Consider the following 7,755-nt stretch of genomic DNA (forward strand, 5'->3'; position numbering starts at 1 on the left):
TGGGATTTCCTCTTGGTGTTATCTTCTCTGTTATGTTTTCCACCAGCTAATACTAAATCGGTTTCAGTGTCTAAAGGACGTATGTCCCCATGGTGGGGAGAGGTAGCCTAGAAGCAATCGGACTTGGGTACTGGTTGATTTTGTGTAATTCTGGGGTGACCAATAGAGGTGTGTTTACTGCCTGGCTAATGCCTGAAATCTCCCCTTTACTGCTTCATTTTTGGATTCTGTTAAAATGCAAATGTAACTGGAAAGGGCAGTAACTTTCAAGTTTACGCTGGTCATTTATTCTCTATTGCGAAGGAGGGATCTGAAAGGTGAATTTATTAGGGGAGAGAAGAGGACAAATTAGGCAGATATATGCATTTATGAATAAGTATAAGCATATATATTGTGTCTCATGTATACACCTATATAAATGTGTCTAAGAGCCCTTGCATGGGGTGAAGACTTTTCAGATTGGGTAAGACGAATTCCACTCGATGGATGCATGTGATCCTTCAAGATGTACCCCATTCGTACACTGCTGCCTGTTTAACTGGTTTTGAACTTGAGTTGAGGAAATATGGTCGCCACCACTATCAGAGTTCAGAGGAGAAAGCAGTAGCTGTGTGCAGGAGGGCTCAGGGAAGGAAGGCTCTGTGGGAGAAACAGAACGAGGGCAGAAACCTGTGGAAATGCTGGGACATGGAGGGAGTGGAGGTCAGGGAGCGCGACTCTTCAAAGCGGGGGGCCTCAGAGCAAGGCCACTTTGCTGCTTTATTTTCAGGTGGAAACCATTGGAGATGCGTACATGGTGGCTAGTGGACTTCCCATCCGCAATGGAATCCAGCACGTGGACGAGACTGCCACGATGTCCTTGCACTTCCTCAGTGCCACTGTCGACTTCCAGATCGGGCAGGTGCCCGAGGAGAAGCTCAGGCTCAGGACTGGCATCCACACAAGTAGACAGCGCTGGGCCTTCGGGTCCAGGTATGGGGCCAGGTGGTTCTGGATTCAAGTGCTGGGTCTGAGGTTTTGAGAACCCTGAAGCTGAATGGTAACATCTACAAGGGCAACAAAAGGTTGAATGGTCTCTGTAAATGTATTTCCAGCTAGCCAGATTACTTGGTGACAGCGAAGACACCCAGAGACTCCAAGGTGTTGAACCAAAAGTTAGGAGGAGACCGAAAAGCAGGACAGTTATATGGGGCTGCTTCCCCAACCCCGCCCCCCCGACCCCCATGCCTCTGTATCAAATGCCCTTTGATCTGGTCCATTTTTGGTCAAACTCATGGGCACGTGACCTGTGCAGAAGCAACCAGTACTTGGTTTAATGCTCTTCTTCGTTTCTTAATTATTAATGTTATCATAATATTATTACTATAATTAGTACTATAATATTGTATTGTTACAATATTATAATAATTATTATTTATTTTCTTAATTAATTTCTTAATAGGTTTTGAATGAGGGGTTCCTTACTTTCATTTTAGCCTGGGCCCTGTAGGGTATGTAGCGAGACCTGCGCCTACCTGTCTCCAAGGCTTGACTAGAATAAAAGCTGGCCCCTCATCAGAATTAATCACTCCCACACTTGTGCCGCGGTTGTTTTGTTTACATCTCTAGTGCACGAAGAACATCATCATTAATTTCTGTCTTGGCTTGGTTGTTAAAACAAAATACCCCAGACTCGGCGGCTTACACCACAGACATTAATTTTCTCACAGTCCCCGAGGCAGGAAGTTCAAGATCAGGGTTTCGGCACGGTCGGTTTTGGTGAGGACCCTCCTCCTAGCTCACCCAGGGCTGCCTTCTGGCTGTGTCCTCACCTAGCAAAGAGGGTGAGCTGTGGTGTCCCGGCTTCCTGGGCACTAATCCCTAATCCCCCCACCCCCCACCCCCCGCCCCAGGGCTCTACCATCACGTCCGCGTCTAAACCTCCGTACCTCCCCGAGGCCCTGCCTGCTAATCCCATCACCTCGAGGGGTAGGGCTTCTGCGAGCGCAGGAGGGAGGGGGTTACAAACATTCAGCTCGTCCTCAACTGAGGACGTTGTTTCCCACCAGAAGTCCATGGGCTCTGTGGGTCGCCTCCCTGTAAACCCGAAGACCTGCGGCCACACGCCGCCTGAAGAGGGCACTTAGATACCTGCTGAACTGCCTTTACTGACAACGTGCGCCATGCGGTCCAGCCCTTGGGAACCGCAGATGGGGGCGCCCTTCCGTTCTCCTCCTTGTAGGTCCCGTGCTGGCTGGCGTGGTGGGAATCGCCCTGCCCAGCTACCGTCTGTTCGGACACACTGTGAACATGGCATCCAGAACGGAAAGCAGCAGTCTGCGTGGGTGTCATTTACAGCACTTGGCAAACACAATGTCACTGTCCCCCGCCCCCCCATCTTTCACCGGAGGGTATTTTTAGAAGACCCATTTTCATTTCGTCTACTGTTTTCCGTTTGGGGGATAAGATCATTATCCACCTCAGACAACATTGATCGCAAACTTTGCAGACAGGGTTTTGCACCGTGCTTTCTATGGAAACACACATGACAACTTCCTTCCAAGATTTTCAATTCTCAACTGTCAGGTACACATATAATAAGGTCATTTAAAGGAAAAACAGGAGTCAGCAAGCTTTTCTGTTCAGGGCGGGACAGTAAATATTTTAGGCTTCATGGGCCATAATCTCTGTTACTTAACTACTGTTGTAGTGTGAAAGCAGCCATTTATAAGTGAATGATGGGTGTAGCCATGTTCCAATAAAACTTTATTTGTAAGCACAAGTGGTGGGCTGGATTTGGCTGGTGGGTGGAATTTGCCCATCCCTGATGCAGAGTATAGTTTTGGTGATGCAGAATTAATCTATGGCCAGGAACTCCAGAGGATATCATATTCTTTTGCTTTACAGTAATTTTATTGCATTAATTATTGCTAGACAATATATGCTATATATTAGCGGAGATGTTTATTAGCTAGAAAAAAATAATTACTTAGGGATTTAAGAATCAAAATGTTTAGGTTAACATTCTTTCAGATTTCTAAATTTTCCACAATATATAAAAACATACATATTTTTTCTTCTGATGACTTCATTGTTCAAGTTAATCGGCCAAGTCTCGAACTCTGATTTAAACCTCGCTTTAAACTTCTGAGTCAAGATTTTTGAGGATAAATCTTGAAAGTGGGACTGCTGATGTAGGCTCCAAACCTGATTCTGGACACAGTGCTGGTTGTGAACCATGTTTTCAGTGATGTGTCCGAGCTCCAGTACCATCCCAGGAAGCCTGAGGAGCCCCGTGGACCTCCATCCATGAGGAGTACCAGCTTGCATGTGAAGTTAGTTCTGTCTGCTGTTTCTAAACTGAACATGTAAAAGCGTGAGCAATGTCAATAGTGTCTGAAGAATGTCTGGATGGTTGGTGGGGTCTTACCCCAAGTGTCCCAGACTTCAGAGAGGTTGTCTGTGATTAGCTTTAATGAGAGGTGCTGGCAGCCCAAGAATTTGAGCAGTGTAGCCTTCCCTCTGCACAGCAGCCCCTGCCCACTGACCCCCGGATGGAAGTCACAACCAAGTCAGTAACGAACGAGGCAGTAACTGCTTTATGGCAGCTCTCCGGATTCACGTCTCTCAGAGCACTGCAGGCACCCTGCTGGCATCGGGAGGGTACGATTTGCAAAAGAGAGGCACCATTCCAGTCAAGGCAAGACCAACTTAGTGCACCCCACCTGCCCCATTTGGGTCTCTGATGGAGAGGTTGAGGAAGCTGACGGGATGAGTGCATCTCTGTGCTGTGGTGTGTGGAGACCGCTAAGGTCCATGTGGAGGCTCTTGCGACTCCCAGGTCTTCTTCCTTCAGACAAGAGTTGTATGGCTCCCTCAAAAGGTTAACGGGGAATCTATAACAGAAAACATCTTAGTTCCCAACTAGCCCAATGCCTTGGGGGATACCTCTTTTCTCTTAGCAGCAAATGGTCTCCTGGCTTCTGCTGGAACACCCCAGTCTAGTCTTCTATAAAGCAACAGCAAGTACAAGCCCAGGAATTATAATGCCCATATTTCCTCTATGGAGTCCCTTCTCCTGCATCTAAGTGCCCAGGGAGAAGAGACAGAGGCCCATTGGCTTGGGGGCACTAGGACCTCATCTCAATTCATCTAAATATCTTTTCGCTTCCCCTCTGCCTTCTCTTCCATCCAGCCTGTCTGAAACACACCATGATGCCTTCTCATCTTTCTGATAGCCCTCAGCCTTTGGTGGCATGGGGGACATCTTGGAGAAGTTCATGGGGGAAATGGTGGGAGGTTATTATGATGTTAGGTGTTTGGGTGGGTATGGAGATGCATGGAAAGAAGTGAAAGGGAAGGGGGGGCATCAACTCCCCAGTTTGCTGAGCCTGGCCCTCACATACTGTATTTGATCAACAGACTTCAGGTGAGGAGAAGATTTTTCTAGAAGGCAGCAGTATGACTAAGCTTTGAATTGTACCGGCTGTCTGATCTAGGGGCCTGGTTTTATCACCAGTAAATGGGAATGGTGATAATACTGCCTTCCAAGGGTAAATGTGGGGATTAAATGTGAACATTTATATGAGGTGTTTCATCTGGTGCCCTACTGATCATAAGAGCTCGATAGATTTTATTATTATTTTTTAAAGATTTCCTTTGCAGCGAAATTCAACCTTGATGGGCCCTCACCCCCTAGGCCATTGCTGACTGTCCATTTAAGCTTATCAGCAAAGCCCAAGGAAATCAAGATTTCACCTATAATGAGGCCTTTCCTCCGCTGAGGTTGCTCCCGCTTACTTGCCCTTTGGCTACGAACAACATTTGCAGTCAACAAACAAGGGAGACTGAGTGGTCTGCTCAGAGGCCACACTTCACGGGCAGCCCTTCCTCCTCTGTGACTCACCAGCCCTCTCCTCTTCCTCCCACAGGGCAAAGGAGAACAAACAACTTTCTGGTTGAAAGGCAAAGAAGGCTTCACTCTTCCACTCCCTGAATTTACTGAGGAAGAAGCTAAAGTCCCAGAGAGCTTCTGAGGTATTTTCTTTGAAGATGTTTGTGGGGTCCCATGAAAGTCCGAGGACCATTCGGTTGGATGCATTAAATATCCCATTCAAGGGGTGCAGATCTGGGGTATTGAGTTAATCTACCAGTAGGGGGAGCCATCTAGCTGGTCTCCTCTTCCCACCCCAGAGCTCGGCGGGATTGGGACGAGTTGGATAGGGTGAACTCATTTCCTGGGCGACCAGGCCTGGGCTGTTGCTGCCAGACCTGCCAGTGAACTTGCCCTAGCTGCCAGATATTTCCGGCCCATTTGCTTGTGAATTTGCAGTGAACCCAGTTTCATTCTGGGAGAGAGGAAAGCTGGCGAACAGAAGTTGGGGCTGCTGGCCCCACCCTGCCCTGCCTTCTTTTTCCAGGGGCTGCTCTCTAACCTTTTGTTATCAGAAGGCATCTCAGGAATGTTGCCCCTGGGGTAAAGCTCTATCTAAGGTGTGAACAATCAGTAAAATCCAACAGGATCAGGCCATTTCAGGTACAGTGGATGGGGTCAGTCAGTCCCTAGAAGGCCTGGTCCTGAGCTCTGACTTCCGGTGAGCGCGGTAGTTTCCAAATGGAGATGTCTCACTCTCAAATTATTGCTTAATTTCTTTCCATCCAAAGCAAAGGAAGGAAGATATGCTTTGCTTTCAGTCAAGGCTTGAATTTTAAGTGGAATTTTTCTTTGATTTATGAAGTGTTTAATTCTTTGCAACCTCCAGCAGACAAAGATGAACCCATCCATTTTGCTATGAGTATTTTCCCCTGTACACAGAGAGTGGGCTCCATCATATCTGCCAATGGTTCTTGTAGCAGACTGACTAAACCACTAATGCACTTAACGGTATTTCTCTCTTTTTTTTAATTCCTTGCAACTCCTCACATCCTGATTATCTTTCTCATGGCTGCTCCTGAATATGGGAGAGCAGTTTGGACCGCTGCATTGTGTTTGAGACCTTTTCCTGGTGAATTCCCCAAGACCGAAGAAGTGAAAACCAATGAGACTGGGAATGTTTTCTTTTTCTACTTGACCTGTGAGCTGCTTTTGTAGAGATATTTTTGAGCTCTGTATAGGAAATAATTTTGGTGGGTTGAGAGTCTTTAATACCAAATCTTACTAAAGGTTTGGTGGAATTCTTGCCTTTCTCCAGGAAGAGGGCCGCTAAATAGGGGCCAAGGGAAGTAGTTTTCAAACAGTCCCATCTCCATAGAGCTACTGTGTGTTTCCATTGGCAGGACTTTTCTCCTGCCCGGAAGTGGGCGACTGAACTCTAGAAACTTCACAGACTCCATTTTCTCTGACATGATTCCATTTTTATTGTGGGAGGCCCTGCTCCTCCCCATAGGCCTTTAGCATCAAGGATTGAAAGCATTAGTCCAAAGAAGGCATTTATCTGAGAGAGAACAGGGGAGCTTCCCTGCCACCTCAGCATGGAGACAATGGGACATTTATCTTCTTACACTTCAGAACTTCTTCCCTTGTTTGGGGGCAGGGCTTCTGGATTCCAAACACTTTGTTCTCCCATGGAAGGGAACAGAACAACCTCTGCTCTGAGGTCTTTCAGAGAGATAGGCTATTCCCTATGCAGCCATCCAACCATCCATCCATCTATCCAACCATCCATCCATCCAACCATCCATCCATCCATCTATCCAACCATCCATCCATCCATCCATCCATCCATCCATCCATCCATCTGACATTTCATTAATTCAAAGAGCATTTATTGAGCACATGCTGTGCTTGGTACCACACTGGGGAGAGATGAGAATATGAAACGTTCCTTGATCTTCAGCTCTCAGTCTAGTTGAAGAGAAGTAGCATACTAGTAGTTCTGCAATATATTAAGGGCTAATAGAGGTATGCACAAAAGTGCAGAGGTGACTAAGCAGTCCAATGTTGTTACATTTAAAAGGCATTAGAAAATGATACGCTGATGTGGGGATGGGGTGGGATATAGTGCTTGTCTATTATTATCCCATCTTTGTATTTGTATGGAGTGTGTGTGTTTGTTCCCTTTCAGCTCTAGCCCACATGCTTATTCAAGTTATATTTATATAATAAAGACTTTATTACTTCTGCCTTTTTCATTGGACATAATACACATTTGGTATCCATACACACAAACACATAAAACATATCCACACATGTGCATACACGTCCATTCACATGTGCGCATACATACATGTATACGTGTCTACATGCATATACACACACACAGAAATCTGTGTCTAAATCTGTGGCTATTGATTGATAGATCAATAGGTAGAGATTTATGTGAGTATGTATACTCTGTACACATGCGTGTCTGTATGTATTCTTTTCTTTATATCACTCAAGTTTTAAGAGAGGTTCTTTCAGGATCATAGCAGGAATTTGATAAGATTAATTTCCTAAAATCTATATCCACTGTTTTTTCTCTGTTAACCAAGGATACCAAAGGGAGTTTTCTACTCTTTCCTTGTTCTCGAAATATGTTTTATGTTTAGCACTCATGAGAATTTATAGCAGAGATTATTTTGAGTGTTTTCTCTTAATTCCTTGATAAAGAAGTGAGAAGACATGAAGGGGCTTTAGCTCACCAGAGGCTGAAACACACTTGACTGCTGGGGGTAGATGTTAGGGCATTGGAGACACGGAGATCATACCAATGGCTTTTCCTCCTTGCATCAGAAAGCAAATGCTGGAATTTTTGGAAAGTAAATGTAGGGTAGAATGATGGAAAGTCTGTGGTA

At 45.8% G+C, this 7,755-nt stretch overlaps 1 long non-coding RNA gene across 1 annotated transcript; it reads left to right on the forward strand.

The window, feature by feature from the left end:
* The first annotated feature begins 4,894 nt into the window (after positions 1–4,894).
* LOC148109762 (uncharacterized) lies at positions 4,895–7,099 on the forward strand. Its single transcript, XR_015724730.1, has 2 exons — positions 4,895–5,016; positions 5,949–7,099. It is a non-coding gene; the product is annotated as an uncharacterized LOC148109762 (long non-coding RNA).
* The last annotated feature ends 656 nt before the right edge of the window (positions 7,100–7,755 follow it).

This window comes from Ursus americanus, chromosome 6 (assembly GCF_024610735.1).
Source record: "Ursus americanus isolate L20-20 chromosome 6, mUrsAme1.1.p, whole genome shotgun sequence".
In the NCBI taxonomy this organism is placed as follows: domain Eukaryota; kingdom Metazoa; phylum Chordata; class Mammalia; order Carnivora; family Ursidae; genus Ursus; species Ursus americanus.